We start from the raw sequence: 19,430 nt of genomic DNA, 5'->3' as shown, positions 1-19,430 counted from the left end.
CAAATATCCCAGATTCAAATGACTGTGGGCTCTGGACATAAGGTAGCCAAGGATAGGAAAACAGGGACCTCTAGCATCTTTCAAATGGGAATCTTTCTTTTTAGAGGTATATAGCATAATGTAAATGGACACTAAATATAAATACATGCCTTCAGGATTGTCAATCTTGGTCATTCTTAAACATTGATAAACAGAAACTTTATATAAAATATCTAATTTTTAAAAATATCCTTCTTAATAATTAAAAATTTCCCAAAATTCATAGCTATTGTCTTGCTTATCACTAAATATAAGGTAAATTTGGCTTATATTATGTTCTAATATAGCTAAAATATGTATACCTATAAAATTAAAGAAAGGGAGAAGACACAGAACAGAGAAAATGGTCATGTCCAGTGGAATCCATTCTCTCCAATGCCAAAGTTTATATTGAAAAATTATAAAGATATAAGAGCCAGGCAGTGGTGGTATATGCCTTTAATCCTAGCACTTCAGAGGCATAGGCGCAGAGTTTTCTGAGTTTGAGGCCAGCCTGGTCTACAGAGTGAGTTCCAGGACAGCCAGGGCTATATAGAGAAACCCTCTCTTGAAAAAAAAAACCCTCTCTTGAAAAAAAAAAAGTATGAAAAAAGTAGAGATGGTGTTTGGGAAACCAGTACAGATGGTATTTATTCTTTTAATTATATTTTGGGAGACTTTTGCATACATTAATTATGTCTTCTGCTACATACTTTCATTGTCATTTGTGGGGAATTGCTTTAGAGAAACTCAATTTCCCTATTTATAATTTAGAGATACTTACTACAATTTCAGGGGTCTTATAAGGTTTTGTAAATGCTAGGACAGACAAGAGTCTGGGAATGGGAATCAGCCTTGTTTTCTTTTGCAGAGGACCAGGGTTAGGTTGCTAGTACCCATACTACGGCACAAAACAACTCTAAATTTAGTTTAATGAGATCTTCACCTTCGGCCAGCCTCTGGGGAGACTTATTCACTCAGTGAACATACATATGTGCAAGTAAAACACATATAAAATAATATATAAAACATAAATGTTTAAAAAGAGAGATGATATGTCTGTTTATATTTCTCCTCTTCCCTCCTCCTCTTCATGCCCTTTGACCTCCTCCTCTGCCTCCTCTCCTTCTTCATTGCCGTAATCATCCTTGTTTTCCCTGTTGCTTTGTTTTTCTCCCTTGCCCCTTTCTCTATTTCTACCTTTCTGTTATTTGTGTTATTGGGATTAAGTTTGAGGACTTGCTAGCGGAAATATGAAACACTAATCTATACTATAAAACAACATGTACCCAGGAGATACATCAAGATAATATTCAAAAATCATATTTTTATTTTCAGTTAAGCCTTCCCCAGAATTCCAGATAAGACAATACAAATTTATCTCCAAAAATTTACAAGACAGACTTTTTAATCCAGCTTTGCTTATAAATAAGTTTACCTGTATAACTCATTCAATGCCAGATATAAACATGGCTGCTGGATTTGTAGTGATTATTCAAAGTACTTTTCCATGATGTAAGATTCAGATATTTGCAAGAAAGGAACTTGAAATGAAAAATCTATTTGTACTTTTGGAAAATCGTAAAGCAGCCCCCAGGTCCAGGTTTGACCTGATTAGCATGGTGGTGGTGTGAGGCTCCAAGGCAGTATTGGCAAACACTTACAGAAGGGACGATCAACTGTGTACAACAAGATCTGTTGTTCATACAATCCAGATTTCTACATGTTCTGAAGACATGAATCTCTCTTCAAAATGGTCCAGAAGATATTGGAGAAATGCCCCGGGATTTTCTTCTTAATTGCAGTGCTAATGCAAGTGAAGTAGGAAAGATTTAACAACAGGCAATTATCTGAGTTTTTAACTTAGATACAATAACAAACACTTTATTGCTAGTGCATTTTAAGTTAACACACAGAGAGACACACAGACACACACACACACACACACACACACGACATTGGGTTTCAGATTCTTTGAAGCCTAAATATCATTCACAAGTGATGTTGTTTCTTCTTCAGTTTCCATACCATTTTGTTTATATATAGGTTGGATATGTTCATCTTGCATTATAATCTCTTTGCTTGGTTTTCATGCCAAAAACCATGAGTTAATGTGAAACTATACTAGCTACTTGTTTTTTATACTATTGTGGCTTCAACCAGTGTTCTAGTGATTGCATAGCAATTATATGTAATTAATAGAAATATATATGTATTTGTATCAATAAATTGTAATTAAAAGGCAAGAGATTCTTGTCTGCTTATGAGATTTAAGATTTCTCATTATGGTAATATTTTTTAAAAACAATGTTTTAAGTTCTCTTTCTCATTCACTTCTTATTCTTTCTCTTGAAAAATTATTTATTGACAAATGAAAAACATAAAGAACAAAAGACATAAATGCTAGCATTCTGGTAACCAGTCATAATGTGGGAAACAGGAGAACCAAATATAGTGTTCATATATTGTAGACATTAGAAGGAAAAAAATTATCATATTTTCTGTGTTCATTCCTCTGTCGAAGGACATATAGGTTGTTTTCAGCTTCTGCCTATTATAAATAAGGCTGTTATGAACATAGTAGAGCATGTGTCCTGAATATATGCTGGAGCATCTGCATATGTAGCAGAGGATGTCCTTGTTAGGTATCAATGGGAGGAGAGGTCCTTGGTCCTGTGAAGGCTTGATGCCCCAGTGTAGGGAAATTCGAGGGCAGGGAGGAGGAAGTAGGTAGGTGAGTAGGGGATCACTCACATATATGCATGGGGAGGGAGGATGAAATAGGGAGTTTCCAGGGAGAAACCTGGAAAGGGTATAACATTTGAAATGCAAATAAAGAAAATATCCAATAAAAATTATCCTTGGGAAAAAAAAGAAAAAAAAAGGTTAGTGAAATATTGCTCTGGAAATTAGAGCTACCGTCTCTTCAAGAACACAAAGGGATCTGTCTTGCACACAGTGACCTAACATGGTACAGATTATTGTCTTCTATCCAACAAATGCAAATAGATACTTTAGACTTATGTTAGTGGTTTGACACATATAATATACGATACTTTTAGCATGAAAATGTAAAATAAAGCATGAGATTCAAAGCAGATATACGAAAACATATCAAGGTAATTATATACATCTCCATGAGCTACCACTGTTGATTGGCCTTAGAAGTCCCTCATAATGATCAGAGGAATTAAGGTAATTCTCCAAATAAGCATATTTTCTATGGCAGCCTATTCCCTCTACCTTCAGCCCAATTATCTAGCTTTGGCTTTTGAGGCTCAGGGATGGTCAGCTAATTAAGCTACATTTGAGCAAGAAACAAGAAAGTTACTCACACTGCATTTGCCCCTATTCTTCAGCAAAATGAAAGCTTCATGATTTAATTACCACATCATTTACATAGTGAAAGAGAGGAGAAAATTCCTAAAAAGGTCTCCACTCAAAGCACATTACTAGAGAAAAGTATTGTGGTTTTTTTCTTGTTGTTGTTTTATTTTTTTGTTATGGTTAGTGTGTGTGTGTGTGTGTGTGTGTGTGTGTGTGTGTGTGTGTTCACCCTCAATAAGGATTGACTCAAGAATTGAGAAGTGGTCATGGTTTTAATTTGATGCTTTAGTCTGCATTCTTTTTTTCTTTCTTGTACTTTATCTTTTTTATTATTATTACTTTTTTTACTTACTAACTTTACACCCACTCACTGCCCCCTCCCACAATACTTCCCTAATCCTACTTTCCCTTCTCCTCTGAGCAAGTGGCAGCCCCTCTGGCTATCCCTCCCCGGCCCCCGCCAACTCTGGCACATCAACTTTTTGTAAGGCTAGCACATCCTCTCCCAATGAGACCAGACAAGACAGCCCAGCTAGAAGAACATATCCTATGGACAGACAATAGCTTTGGGGATAGCCTCTGTTCCAGTTCAAGACCCATGTGAAGACCAAGCTACACATCCCAAGTGCTGGGATGCCTAGGTGAGTTCTTTAGTTGGTAGTCTCTGAGAGCCCCATAGGTCCAGATTAGTTGATTCAGTCGGTCTTCTTGTGGCATTCCCATCTCCTTTGGGCTGGTAATCCTTCCCCCAACTCTTCCGTAACAGTCCTCAAGCTTCATCCTCTGTTTGGCTGTGGTTGTCTGCATCTGTCTGAGGCAGCTGCTGAGTGGAGCCTCTCAGAGGATAACATGCTCCTTTCTGCAAAAATAATAGAGCATCATTAATAGCATCAAGGATTTTTACTTGACTATACGATGGGTCTCAAGTTGGACTGCTTATTGCTGGCTATTCCCTCAGTCTCTGCTCTACCTGAGTCTGCATTTCTTGTAGACAGGACAAATTTTGTGTTGAAAATTTTGTGGGTTGGTTGGTGTCTCTATTGCTCCACTGGGGTTCTTGCCTGGCTATAGGAGGTTATCTCTTCAGGTTCCATATCCCTGATGTTGTGAGTAACAGCTAAGATCACCTCCATTGATTCTTGGGTACCTCCCTTATCCCAGGTTTCTGTCTCCTCCTAGACTAGCTCCCAACCTCCTCACCTGCATCAAATGCAGATTTGAATTCATTTTTATGGCCACATAACCATCCCTCCTGTCCTTCCTCACTCCCGATCTCCTTGCCCTTCCTATCCCCCACCATCTGCCTTTTATGATGATTTTATCCCCTCTTCTAACTTAGATGTCCCTCAATTAAAGAATGGATAAAGACAATGTGGTACATATACACAATGGAATACTATTCAGCTATTTAAAACAGACATCATGAACTTTGCAGAGAAATGGATAGATCTAGAGAATATAATCCTATGTGAGATAACTCAGTCCCAAAAGGCCATGGGATGAAGTCTCTTATAATCGGATATTAGCTATAAAATACAGGATATCCATACTACACTACACAGACCCAAAGTAGATAAACCAGAAGGAAAACACAAGCAAGCATGCTTGAATCTCAGTCTACATTCTTAATGGGAAAGAAAAACAGTCCCACAATTCAATTTCATACATAAGTACAAATCAGGATTTACATGACATACTTATGTCAGAGATAGGCAATAGACAGACTATGATGCTGAACACAAATGATTTTATTTTAATAGTTTTTATTTCTTGGCTATGCTGTACTGTCCTCTACATAGCTGTGTATTAAACCAGGGCCTTGTGTGAAGTGATCTCCTGACCACTGTGATTTAATCTCAGACTTGTTTCCTTCTATTGAAAATATATTTCAGGGGCTGGGGAGATGAAACAGCACTTAAGGGCCCTTTCAGCTTGTTCAAAGTACTTGAGTTTGCATCCTACCACTTGGCTCAGGTGGCTCACAACCTCCTATAACTCTAACATTAGGGAATATGATGCCCTGGTCCACCTTCGATAAACATACACACACATATAACATAAAAAACACACTAATATTCACATAAACAATTAATAAAACATGCCCTTATAATAAATGTTTACATGGTGGTTAAGCTAACAATTCAAATTTGGTGTTTATTGAATGTATTTATGAGGTAGAATAAATAAAACTACTTATTGAACTAAGCAGTCCAAATGACAGTTTTTGGCATTGTTTTCCGGACCTAAAAACCTAGAAAAAAATGAATTGGAGAATGAAGTCATAAATCTACATATGATCCTAAACTCAGGGCCTTTCATAGTCTTGCTCCATGCACCTGTACAATCGTATCTGAAACTTTCCCTTCAATGATGGCATAAGGAGGGCAGTGAAGATCCAGAGCCAAAAGCACATTATGTTCAGACACACAGTCCTATAGGTGTAGAAAGGCACACCAGCCCACACACAGTGTTTGTCTTTGCTTTAGCCTCTTTCTTGACATTTTTTGTTATCTTTTGTCTAACACCGAAGGAAATGTGAGATACTTAATTCAGATATGTCAGTTATTACAGTTAAAATTACCTGTATTTCAACAGAACATTCTTATCTGTTTCCATATCTCAGTTTGGAAAATATACTTTTAAATAAAGTGTCATTTTTAACAAGTTAATGTAGGATTGGAAAGACGGCTCAGTGTGTCTTAGCACTTGCCACCAGGTATGATGCCCTGAGTTGTATTGTTAGAATCCACAATTTGAGAACAGACTGTGGCATCCACAGGTGTTCCAAAGGATGTCCCTGCACACACCAAAACATACAGACAAAAAAGAAAGAAAATTATTTAACTAAAAAACTCAAAACTGGGGCACACACTCAGCAGCCAGTCCCACAACCTCCTGAAGAGGCTCCACTCTCAGGCACTATAGCATGCCCAGGATCAGGGGTGAGGAGAACACATCTGTTCCAAAACCACCAAGAGTAACTGGGACCAGCAAGATCCAGGGATGCAGGAACCCCACCTGACCAGTGGTTCTGGTTCCTTCTGATCTGAGACAGTCTACCTTTGGTGTGAACTCAGCAGCCAGTCACACAGCCCTCGGAGGACAGTCCACTCCCAGGCTCTCTAGCAAGATCAGGATCTTAGGATCCCAGGATTCTAGGAGCTTGGTCACACCAGGATCTCAGGGTCACAGAGGCAGTTTGACACACAGGAACTCTGACACATCCAGAATCTCAGGATAACATGATCCCAGAATCCCAGGATCCCAGAGACAGCTGGACTCTGAGGAGTTCTGACACAACCAGGATCACAGGAAGGACAAACTCCAGTCAGATATAGGAGGGGATGAAGCACTAGAGATAATCAGATGGTGGTAGGCAAGCATAAGAACAGAAGCAATAGAAACCAATATTAGTTGGCATCATCAGAACCCAACTCTGCCACCATAGCAAGCTCTGGATACACCTTCACACCAGAAAAGCAAGATTTGGATCTCAAGTCACTTATGATGATGATGAAGGACTTTAAGAAGGATATAAATAATTCCCTCAAAGAAATACAGAACACAGGTAAACAGGTAGAAGCCCTTAAAGAGGAAAAACAAAAATCCCAGAAAAAAAGAATTACAGGAAAACACAATCATAGAGGCTAATCAATGAACAAAACCATCCATGGTCTAAAAATGGAAATAAAAAAAAAAATAAAGACCTCACAAAACAAGACAACCCTGGAGTTAGAAAACCAAGGTGATCAGGAGTCATAGATGTAAGCATCACCAACAAAATACAAGAGATAGAATAGAGAATCTCAGGGGCAGAAGATACCTTAGAAAACATTGACACAACAATCAAAAAAAATGCAAAATGCAAAAAGCTCCTAACCCAAAACATCCAGGAAAACCAGGACACAATGTGAAGACCAAACCTAAGGATAATAGGTATAGAAAAGAGTGAAGACTCCCAACTTAAAGAGCCAGTAAATATCTTCAACAAAATTATAGAAGAAACTTCTGTAACCTAAAGAAAGAGATTCCATGAACATATAAGAAGCCTACAGAACTCCAAATAGACTGGACCAGAAAAGAAATTCCTCTTGTCACATAATAATCAAAACACCAAATACATTAAAGAAAGAATATTAAAAACAGTAAGGGAAAAAGCTCAAGTAACATGTAGAGACAGAACTATCAGAATAACACAAGACTTCTCACCAGAGACCATGAAAGGCAGAAGATCCTGGTCAGATGTCATACAGAACCTAGGAGAAAATAAATGCCAGCCCAGACTACTATACCCAGTAAAACTCTCAATTACTATAGATGGAATAAATAAGATATTCCATGACAAAAGCAAATTTACACAATATCTCTCCACAAATCCTACCCTAGAAAGGATAATAGATAGAAAATACCAACATAAGGAAGGAAATTAGACCATAGAAAAAGCAAGAAAGTAATCTTTCAACAAATCCAAAAAAAAAAAGATAGACACACAAACATAATGCCACCTCTAACAACAAAAATAACAGGGTGTAACAATCACTTTTCCTAAATATCTCTTAACAACCACAGACTCAATTCCCCAATAAAGAGAAAGACTAACAGACTGGATATGTAAACAGGACTCAGCATTTTGCTGCATACAGGAAATGCACCTCTGTGGCAAAGACAGACACTACCTCAGAGTAAAAGGTTGGAATACAATTCTCCAAGCAAATGGTCCTAGAAACAAGCTGGAGTAGTCATTCTAATATCAAATAAAATCGACTTCCAACCGAAGTTATCAAAAAAATAAGGAAGATCACTTCATACTCATCAAAGGAAATATACCAAGAAGAACTCTCCATTCTAAACAGCTATTCTCCTAATTGGCCATAAAAGAAGCCTCAACAGATACAAAAAGACTGAAATAATCCCATGCACCCTATCAGATCACTGAGGAATAAGGATGATCTTAAATTCCAACAAAAACAACAAAAAACACTCTTATACATAGAAACTGAATAAAGGTCTACTTGTAAGCCGCCTTACCAGTCCAGTGGAAGTAAGGAGGCAAACACCGAGCTCTTCCCCATGCAGTTTTATTAGGATCCTTGTAATCTTGCTTGTTACATCTTACTTATTTCTACTTACATTCTATTAGTTACATCTTGCTTCTTACATCTTACTTATTACTATTTCTACTTACTCCTATTCCTATTCTTAGTTCTATTCCTACATCTTTCTTCTATCCTTACATACTTACTCCTATCTATCATACTTACTCTTCTATATCACATACTTACTCTTCTATCCCATCACCAGCCCTAATTCTACATACTTACTCTTCTAAATCTACATCTTACCTCTGACCCATCACCAGCCCTAATTCTACATACTTACTCCTATCTCCACATACTTACTCCCACTCCAGTCTCTCTCCAGCCCCCAGCCCTTGTGGGTTAAATACTTTCCCTGGTCCCAATAGGCATCAGCTACGTGACAAATTATAATAGGCTGTGGGAAATTCATACCAGCTTGCTTGCATCACAAACTGGAGGCACTCAGCTTCTCCAACTAATGTCTTGATTACCAATGCTCTCTGCTCTGACCGAAGACCAGGTGTTCAAAATATATGTATATAGGGTGGCAGCTGCGGCTCCCCACAATTCCCCCTTTTTGTTTTAAACGCAACGGGCAAGAGTAGAGGTCTGATCTCTGGTGAATAAAGCAAGGACATTGTACAGGCTCTTCACCAGGTGTCACCCACCCAGTCCACGCCAGACCCGTCCTATACCATTTTTCCAGAGGCAAGAATGAATGGGAGAATTGGAGAAAGGGCGGTATCAACCTGCATCAATCAGACATGCTCTCCAAGGGACCGCTAGAAGCTGATCTCTAGTGCAGTGCTTAGCCTAGCATCCTGAGCGTGAAGAGGAGCAATCAGAATAGTTAACTAAGCCTGTGGAGATTGCCTCGCCTCCAGGGCTGCAAATACTTGTACTATAAAAACAACCTGTCATTGCTGCCGAACCTGCATAGATACACAACAATGCCAATACACTGACAAGAACCAGTAAAGCACCCACTGTTCTAATACCCATTGTTCTCAATTCAAAAGCTCTTACTTATTTCTTGTATATTAGTTTAAGATGTTCTAGTCACACAATGTAACTTAATAACAAATTATAGGCTTTCTATAGCTATATAATTAAATCTGGCTATTTCTTTCCCATTTCATATATAACCATTTTACATTTTCTAGAAACACAACTTATTAACAATTTTTTCTAGCCCCAAAGCCCAGGGAACCGGGTAGACGACTCATCTTAACTTCTTCAAGCTGAACGAGGGCGTAGAGATATGAATGGGGGGGTCGGAAGGAAAAACAGAACTGGTCTTCTGATGTCTGTGTCTTAACTGAATCATGCTGAAGTTCAGGATATCAGGAGTTCAAGCAGATGGTTTAGATGAGGAAATTCACCAAGGCTGTGGTGAAATGGCATATGGAGGCTGTGGCATATGGAGAAAGAGGAACACTCCTCCAGTGCTAGTGGGATTGCAAACTGGTACAACCACTCTGGAAATCAGTGTGGCAGTTCTTTAGGAAATTGGACATAGTACTACCTAAAGACCCAGCTATACCACTCCTGGGCATATACTCAGAAGATGTTTCAACATATAATATGGACACATGCACCACTATGTTCATAGTAGCCTTATTTTAATAGCCATAAACTGGAAAGAACCCAGATGTCCTTCAAAAGAGGAATGGATACAGAAAATGTGGTACATTTATACAATGGAGAACTAGTCAGCTACTAAAAATGATGAATTCTTGAAAATCTTAGGGAAATGGATCAACTAGAAAATATCATTCGGAGTAAGGTAACCCAATTCCAAAAGAAAACACATGGCATGCACTCACTGATAAGTGGATATTATCACAAAAGCTCCAAAGAACAAGGATACAATTCACAAACAATATGAAGTTCAATAAGAAGGAAGACCAAAGTTCCTTAGAAGGGGAAAAATGCTCACAGGAGCAAATATTAACAGCAGAAAATATGGAGATAAAGTGTAGAGCAGAGACTAAAGGAAATGCTACCCAGAGACTGTCCCACCTGGGGATTCATCCCATATACAGTTACCAAACCCAGATACTATCCTGAATGCTAAGAAGTGCATGCTGAAAGGAGCCTGATATGGCTGTCTCCTGAGAGGCCTTGTTGGAGCCTTACAAACACAGAGGGGGATGTTAGCAGCCAACCATTGGATTGAGCACAGAGTCCATAATAGAGAACTTACAGAAGGGACTGAAGGAGTTGAAGGGGTTTGCAACCCCATGGGAAGAAGTACAATATCAACCAACCAGCACCTCAAGAACTCCCAGGGAGTAAGCCATCAAGAAAGGAGTACACATAGCGCCAGCTGTATATGTAATAGAAGATGGCCTTGTCATGCACCAATGGAAGGAGAGGTCCTTGGTCCTATGAAGGCTCGATACATGCCCCAGTGTAGGGGAATCGAGGGTGGGGAGGTGGGAGTAGGTAGGTAGGTGGAGGAACACCTTCATAGAAGCAGGTGGAAGAGGATTTGATAGGGTGTTTCCAGGAGGGAAGGAAACTGGGAGGGGATAACATTTGAAATGTAAATAAAGAAAATATCTAGTAAAAAACCCTCAAACCTTCCTCCTTTAAACTTATCTCTATTTTTCCAGCATTTTAAAATAAAACTTATTTTGATACTCCAATTTTGACTTAGATAACCTCTGAAATAATTAATATACTAAAATACAGAACTTTATTTTTCTGTGTTACTTTTCATTCCAATTTAAAAATTCCCTACTTCTATTAATATATGATATAATGTGTTTTACAATGGCCTTTCAATGCATATGTCCTTGCATTGTGCCGTCAACTCTTCTGGTACTACCTCTCTACCTCCTGTACCTCTCCAACCTCTGCTTGGCTCCTATCCTTCCCCTAAATAAATATTATCTCTACTTTCACTTTCACGGCACCTATGTCTCATAATAATTTTCTAGCTGAAGTAAATAGAAATGCATAATGATTTCACTATTATAATATATATATATGTGTGTGTGTGTGTGTGTGTGTGTGTGTGTGTGTATGTATTCTACTTAACTTTTTTTTTTTTGAGACAGAGTTCCTGGCTGTCCTGGCATTTACTCTGTAGACCAGGCTGGCCTCAAACTCAGAAACCTGGCTGCCTCTGCCTCCCAAGTGCTGGGATTAAAGGTGCGTGCCACCACTACCCAGCCTATCCTAATTAACTTAAAGGGATGCAGTGATCTGCTAGTGAAAGTCTGTATATTCTCAAGGAGAGCACTATTACCATGATGCACAGTACTTCTACTGTATACATAAAGAATAGAAAGAACAAGATATAGAGTTAAATAAATGCCTGTTTTAAATCACAACGTGTTTACTGGAGTTCCCAGGAAATGATTAGGAAATATAGACATATATTTTCACAGAACAGGAATACAACAAAACTATGCTTATGACTGAAACCTAATTTCAGAGTTAGAACATAGCTATGTGTTCTTATGAGATAATGGGATACAAAGTAAAGGGATATCTAAGATGATCCTCAATTGTATATAATGTCTGCTTTCAGGTGGATTAAGAAAAGCCGAGGAGGGGTGGTGGGAAAAAAAAAAGAAAAAAAAAAGCCAAGAAATTAATTAATTATTAACAAATTAATATTGAAATTAATATTAATATCACTAACATCTTCACATTGATAATTATAGCTTAATTATAGTTATTTCAGAAGCCCCTTCCAAAATACAGTGAGGTGCAAGGACAGTAATTAAATTAAATAAACCATCAAATTTAGACTGACTTACTGTGTATATTATCTAGAGGTCTATTAATATAAAAAATGTACTCTTGGGCAATAACAGACATCAGACTCATGTAACACACACACACACACACACACACACACACACACACACACTCCCTAAACAGGGACAAGCACATAAACACACATCAAGTAGGAGATCCATATGTCCCTCTTACTTTCTAGATTAAAAACTGGAAATACACAATTGGGAAGAAATTGCAATGTGTTAACATAGTCTGAACTGGCTGTTAAGCACACTCTACTTTTTGATTACATGGTCATATCTTGCTTTTCCTTTTATAGGTTTCAACTTTCCAACAAACACAGATTTTAAAGAGCTTTCAGTGTGATTTTGTATACAAGACTGAAAGCAGGAGTTTGTAGAGCAGAATTTAAAAATGGCAAACTTGAAAGTCAAGAGGCAACTCTTAAGTCACTCTGTTCTTGATACATTTATAATAGAAACAAAAATGGATGCATGCTCTTTTCACCTAGTATTGAGTAATTTCATCTTCACTATTTTGATTATTTCAATATTTCTAAAATCTCAAATGTTTCAAGTAATATTTTAGTTTTTAAGGACTTCAAGAAAGCTGATTCTTTAAAATAAAGGGAAAATGTGTGAGCAGAATAACAAATAAAATCCATTAAACCAGGTATTTCTTTAATTAATAGAATCTCCACTATGACAATTCATTCTGTATTTTTTCTTTTCTCCAATAAAGAATGTAGCATTATAAACTAAACATGGAAGACACTGTTGTTCAGTTTTATTTTTTTTAATCTAGAAGTCTATTTATAATCCAGATTGGAAATATTGGTGTATAATTTTAGATGTAGCCAATTCACCTTATTTCTTATAATCTTTAAGGGAAGAGAAAGTAGATAAGGAAATGATTTTCCTAAATCTGTCAGACCTTACCTCTAACTTTCAGGACCCTTGAGAATTCCAAATTAACATGTAAGATACTTCAATTTTGTGACTAAGGAACATGAAGTGAATAAGTTGAGTGTGTGACTAAGTAGAGGTTTTCTTCTTTAGAAAATGTAGATAGAGTGATAAGTACATTAAAATTCTAAGTCTGTGAATCTCCCATGACAGAGTCAATGAAGGACAAAACTCACCATTCTCTTGTCCCCTGACAATTTGTGGCCATGAGAAACTTTTCCATGCCAGACTGTGTTCACATAAACTAGTCACAAATGCTCACCCACTCCCAAGATATATCTTGTTTCAAAGTAATTTTGTTCAGAGTTATTGATTATATTTTATTGCTAAAATGTATGAGTCTCTTACATTAAAGCTCAGACTCAAATATAAGACATCTAATTATAATATTCTCTCTCACACATACACTCACACATACACATAAAACAATAGCATATATGTAAACCAATAAAGTAAGTACTATGATGAATTATTGGGTATTATTATTGTAGATTAACTGTCTAGAAAGTTTTTCTATTGCTGCAACAATACATTATGTGTAACAACAACAACAACTAGTTGTTGAGAAAAGGGTTTATTTGGCCAACACTCCCATATTTTTGTTTATTATTGAAAGAAGTCAGGAATAGAACCTGGAGGCAGGAGCCATTGAAGAGGCCACAGAGGGGTTCTACAAACTGGCTTGCACCTCATGGCTAGCTCAGCCTGCTTTCTTACAGAACTCAGGACCACCAGCCCATGGATGGCCCCAACCATAATGGGCTGGATCCTTCCCCATTAATCACTAATTAAGGAAATTCCTTACAGCTGATCTTATGGAAATATTTTTCTCGACTGAGGTTCTCTTCCTTAAGATAACTCTATTTTCTGTGTCAAATTGACATAGTACTAGCCACACATGACCTAGATAGAGTATCAGGTAATTTGTCTTTTTTAGGGGCTAATTTACATTTATGATGTTGCATGCATGTGACTCCAGTGGTATAGTCAGTATTGCAGAGCTACTTTGCTGTTCAATAATTGAATTTATAAATTACCACTTATATATTTATAACAAAATAAAATAAATTAGTCTCTTCTCTAAATAAATGCCTATCTATAGAGAATCCACTTTGAAGACTGCCAGCCTAATTAATTTCTAAAATTAGCTATTTCCTCCCCCTATAAACAAGTTTTCATACATTCCTCTCAATTATTTAATTAGTAAAGCAATAATAATTCTAAAACTGACTTGGTCTATGCATGTCAGAGCACTCGGTAAAGAAAAATGTTTCCTTTTCATAGAAGGTGGATAAATAAATTTGCATGGTGACCTAATGGAACTGTTGTCTTCCTTCAGACAGGAGCAAAGATCACTGAAATAGAAACTCATTGACATGATACTTAAGACTGGTCATTTTTTGTCCATTGACCTGCTCTTTCTGTGACTGTGAGAGCTACAGAGATCCTTGTTAGCAAGGATCCATTAAGAAAAAGTGCTTCTCACACAAGGAAGTACATGTGAGCTAAAGAGGTTTTGTTAGAAGAGATTTCAAATGCTCCAAGAAAATTGTCTTGCTTCCAGTAAATGAAACTACCTTTAAAGCCTGTTTACTGAAGATGATGAGGCCATATGTGCCCACATGTGGAAAGAGAATGCCTAGGGTTTTGTAGAGTACACATCCATATGGAGGTGTTCACTCCTTTTCTTTTGAAAATCTCAGAGGGAACTTTAATAAGGTTTCAGGAAAGCCGCATGAAAGCTTTTATTGACTGAACATTTTTCTTTTTGAAAAATTTGTAATTTTTTTTTTTTACAAAATGGAAAGTGTTACTATAATAAAATTAGCACTTAGGTTTAATTTAACTAGAATTAAGTAAAAACATATCAGATTTTTAATGATAAAATAAGTAATCTATAAAACATTTCATATTTAAAAGTGAGAAAATGAATAATAACATGTTGCATTTAGAACAATCTATCCATTCCCAAATATTTTCCCAATGGACTTTAAGTTTGAAACTCACATCATTTAATTGTATTTAAATTAAACCACAGCATACGAAATTTACAAAGAAGTGGTCAAATTTAAATGATGAACCAATCAATAATTATTTATATTTTTTGTTTTGTCTGCATTGGGAATTGAACCCTAGTGCCATACAATGCTGGTGAGGATGTGGAGAAAGAAGAACACTCCTCCATTGTTGGTGGGATTGCATACTGGTACAACCACTACAGAAATCAATCTGGTGGCTCCTCAGAAAATTGGAAATAGTTCTCCCTGAAGATCAAGCTATACTACTCCTGGGCATATACCCAAAAGATGTGCCACCATAACACAAGGACTATGTTCATAGCACCCTTATTCATAAGAGTCAGAAGCTGGAAACAACCTAGATGTCCCTCAACTGAAGAATGGATACAGAAAATGTAGGTCATTTACAGAATGACATTGTGAATGTTGCAGCAAATGGATGAAACTATAAAATACATCCTGAGTGAGGTAACCCAGAGCCAAAAGGACATGCGTGGTATGTACACACTGGAAAGAAAAGTGGGTATTAGCCAAAAAGTACAGAATACCCATGATATAACTCACAGACTTGAGTAAGTTAAACAAGAAGGAGGGCTCAAGTGAGGATGCTTCAATCCCACTTAGATGGGTGATTAAAACAATCATGCGAAGCAGTGGGAGGGAAGGCATGCATAGGAGAAAGGAAAGGACCAGAAAAGGGGGCTTAGAATCAGGTATGGTGGAAGGCAGGAAAGAAGCCTAGAATGCTGCAAGAATTAATGGAAATATGCAGCTGTTGAGGTGGGGAGCAGGGGTGGGTTACCTCCAGAAAGCAGGGAACTGAGATATGAGAGGATTCCAGGACTCAATGGTTATGACCTTAGCCAAAATGTGCAATTGTGGGGAGAAGGAACCTGAAGAGACCATCTCCAGTAGATAGACAGGCCCCCCAGTGGAGGGATGAGGTCCTACCTTCCTTCAAAATTTTTCACCCAGAATTGTTCCTGTGTAAAAGAAATGCAGGAAGAAATAGCTTAGAGACAGAAGGAAAGGTCATCTAGAGACTGGCCCTACTTGGGATCCATCCCATGGGAGGGCACCAAACCCTGACATTATTACTGATATAGAGTTGGGTGCTCGCAGACAGAAACCTAGCGTGGCTATACTCTGATAGGTTTTATTAGCAGGTAACTGAAACAGATGCAAACACTCATAACCAATCACTGGACTAACATCAGTGACCCGTATGGATGAGCTAGGGAAAAGACTGAAGGAGCTGAAGGGGATGGCAATCCCATTGGAAGACCAACAGCATGAACTAACAGACCCTCTGCTCCCAGAAACTAAGCCATCAACCTAAGAGCACACATGGGCCTTGGCACAGATATAGCAGAGGATTGCCTTGTCTGGCCTCAGTGGGAGAGGATGTTCCTAATCCTGTACAGTCTTGATGACCCAGAGAAGAAGGATGCTGGGGGTGGGTGAGGAGGGCATGGCTGGGTGGATGAGGGGGGAGGTTTATGTGACTGGGTGGATGGGGAGCACTCAAGACCCACATGTATGCTTACAGCTATCTGTAATTTATATTCCAGGGTATCCAACACTCTTTTATGATGTCTGTGGTCACAATATGCACACTGTGTAGACAGACACACATATACGTCAAGTAAAGTAAATACACCTAATAACGTTCCAAGGTAACAAAAACGGTATATACAGAAAAGGTATTACATTCTATCACTGAAATTCACTTTTTTCCAGTATAGGTTGATTGTGTAGGGGAGATGATGTTACAGATCCTAAGTGTTATACTTACTGAACATTCCTACTACAGTGGATTTCTTGACTGTTCAGGGAAGTGTTATGGAACTGAAAGTTGACTTTGATTATCTTACTTCAGAAGGACTCAGTACCAAGAAGACTTTAGGGTTGTAAAATGTGTTGGGAAACATATCCTCTTCAATTTTCTGATATCCAAGTGTGTTGATACAAGAAGGAATATGTAAACATGTCAAATGTGCAGACAATTATTGCAAACCCATTCATTTACTTGTTTATGAAGATTTCAGAATGAGAAGAGACTAATTCCTGATTTTTTTATACCTTGAAAGTATTCAAAGCTCAAGAAAAACATGTGTCCTGATATAGAGAAAATTAGACATAAAAGTTTATGGAATTATTGATAAAGTGTCTATAAATTGATGTGACAACAATACAAACACATGAGAAATATGTCACCACTGAACAGAACAAGAAAAGCATTAAAATAACTAAAGCATCTACCATGTCTCTTGATTATATAACCCCTATGCATAGAATCAAGACATGCATTTGAATGTTAGAAGGCTATAATGTGCACGTCTTCAAATGAACCTAAGATTGTTGTGCACAAACCTCACAAAATGAGGAACCTCTGAAGTACAAAGCTTTGAAATTTTGTCTTTCTGAAGATAATTTAATTTCTCTCACTTCAAAAAGATAGTAAATTATAAAATATGATTTACTAAAGTTCTTATGTTTATTCCATGACAATGAATATAAGTAACACATAAAACCTCATGAACTTGGACTACTAAACACTTGGCATTCAGAAATGCATAAACCAAGACAGACACACTGAATCAAATGCTTTCAGATCTATAAATAGTGATGGCAATCATCAAGTCTTCCATTTTCATTATAATACAATGCATTTGATCTTTTAAGAAAAGACACAGAAAGCTATTGCTAGAATATTCAAGAGTCTTGAGAAAATGGAATCGGAAATCTCATCAGTGTATCTGTTTTGTGAGGCTCTTGGGTCCAGTTTATTTTGCTTCCAGCTTTTTGATGCACAAGATAGACAGGATTTACATTATCCAATGTGTTAGATGAATACACTTACTTTGACCCAGGCAATATATTGTTCCATGCTACTTGAACTTTGTTCATCTAACAGATGGAGAATATATGTAAAAATATCACGTGAAATGGTGATAAGTGTTGTTTATCTCAGGTAGGCTGAGCAACATATGGCCACTTTATTCTGAGCCAATGTATTATGATTGAACCATCCTCCTGTCAGATAAAACAGGAAGATGAGATGTATAGACATGTATAATTCAGCAAGCATTAAGTTTGTGTAGAATCACTGCGTGAGAGTGAAAATAGTACACTCTAAGTCATCCTAATGATAAATCACACCTGCTTTATTTCAAGAATAATGGTTGAAGCCCAACCCAAGCTTCAGAGTCAAATCAATGCTGTAACTTCATGAGAGCACTTATTCATTTATTCATATTTGAACATCTTCCTCCCTCAGTAAAAGATGCTATCTGATTTTAAAATATTTATATAGTACACATAACAAGGGGCATTCAAACATCAAAGGCTGAGAGTAGGTGATTGGGTTACCTACCTTATAATACTTAGGTTATTCCTTGAACATCAGAAAGGAAATAGCAGTATGTTGGATAAAAATGAAAGGAATGGTCATAAATAAATGAATTATTATTTTACTATATTTATCATAGCAATAATGTTGATCAGAAAAAGTTTTCATGGCATCTTCACTAATAACCTTGAGGAAAATTTAAAGATCAAATGTTAAATTTATCACAGCTTGCATGTACAATTTTCCAAACAAAGAAATAAAATGTTTTATGTGTACGGTATATTGTTGGCCAGAACAGCCTATATAGTTGAGGCATACATTATTGAGAAAAAATACTATTTAAGTATAGTAGACCTAGGATATCAATGTAGTGAGGGATTGTATCTAGCCTATGGAGGCTTTTATCTTCTTTGACACTCTAAATTTAAAAACAAATTTATATACTCGGTAATTAAGGCACATATCTTTATAAACATCACAATATTTATATTTCACCAAAATTTACATCTCAATCCTATCTCTTTTTAACTGAGTATCTTGTTGTTCTTATTGATATGTGAAAACAACCTGAGAATTATTTGCGGTGTACTACTCTGAATTCATCTTTCTCATCTTCCGTAAATCTTATTTCTAACTCTAAAATACATGTTGAGTTGGTGGCTCATGGGCACCACATTTTCACCTGGATACTTCAGCATCTTCCTCAGTGCTCTTCCTGACTTTGCGTTTTTCACAGAATAGTACTCATTTGAAAGACAAAGCCTGAAATTTTCCATTGTGTTCCAATCATTTCCTAGTTGAATTAAGCAGTTGGTGATGTCTTTGAAGTGAATTATACCTCTGCCTCCATGAATCTTGAAGTAGAGTCATTTTCTCCTTAATAATTATGGAAAGAAAGCAGAGTCTCTGATTTTAC

This window comes from Mastomys coucha, unplaced genomic scaffold (assembly GCF_008632895.1).
Source record: "Mastomys coucha isolate ucsf_1 unplaced genomic scaffold, UCSF_Mcou_1 pScaffold12, whole genome shotgun sequence".
Classification (NCBI taxonomy): Eukaryota; Metazoa; Chordata; class Mammalia; order Rodentia; family Muridae; genus Mastomys; species Mastomys coucha.
Note: the sequence above shows the minus strand (reverse complement) of the source record.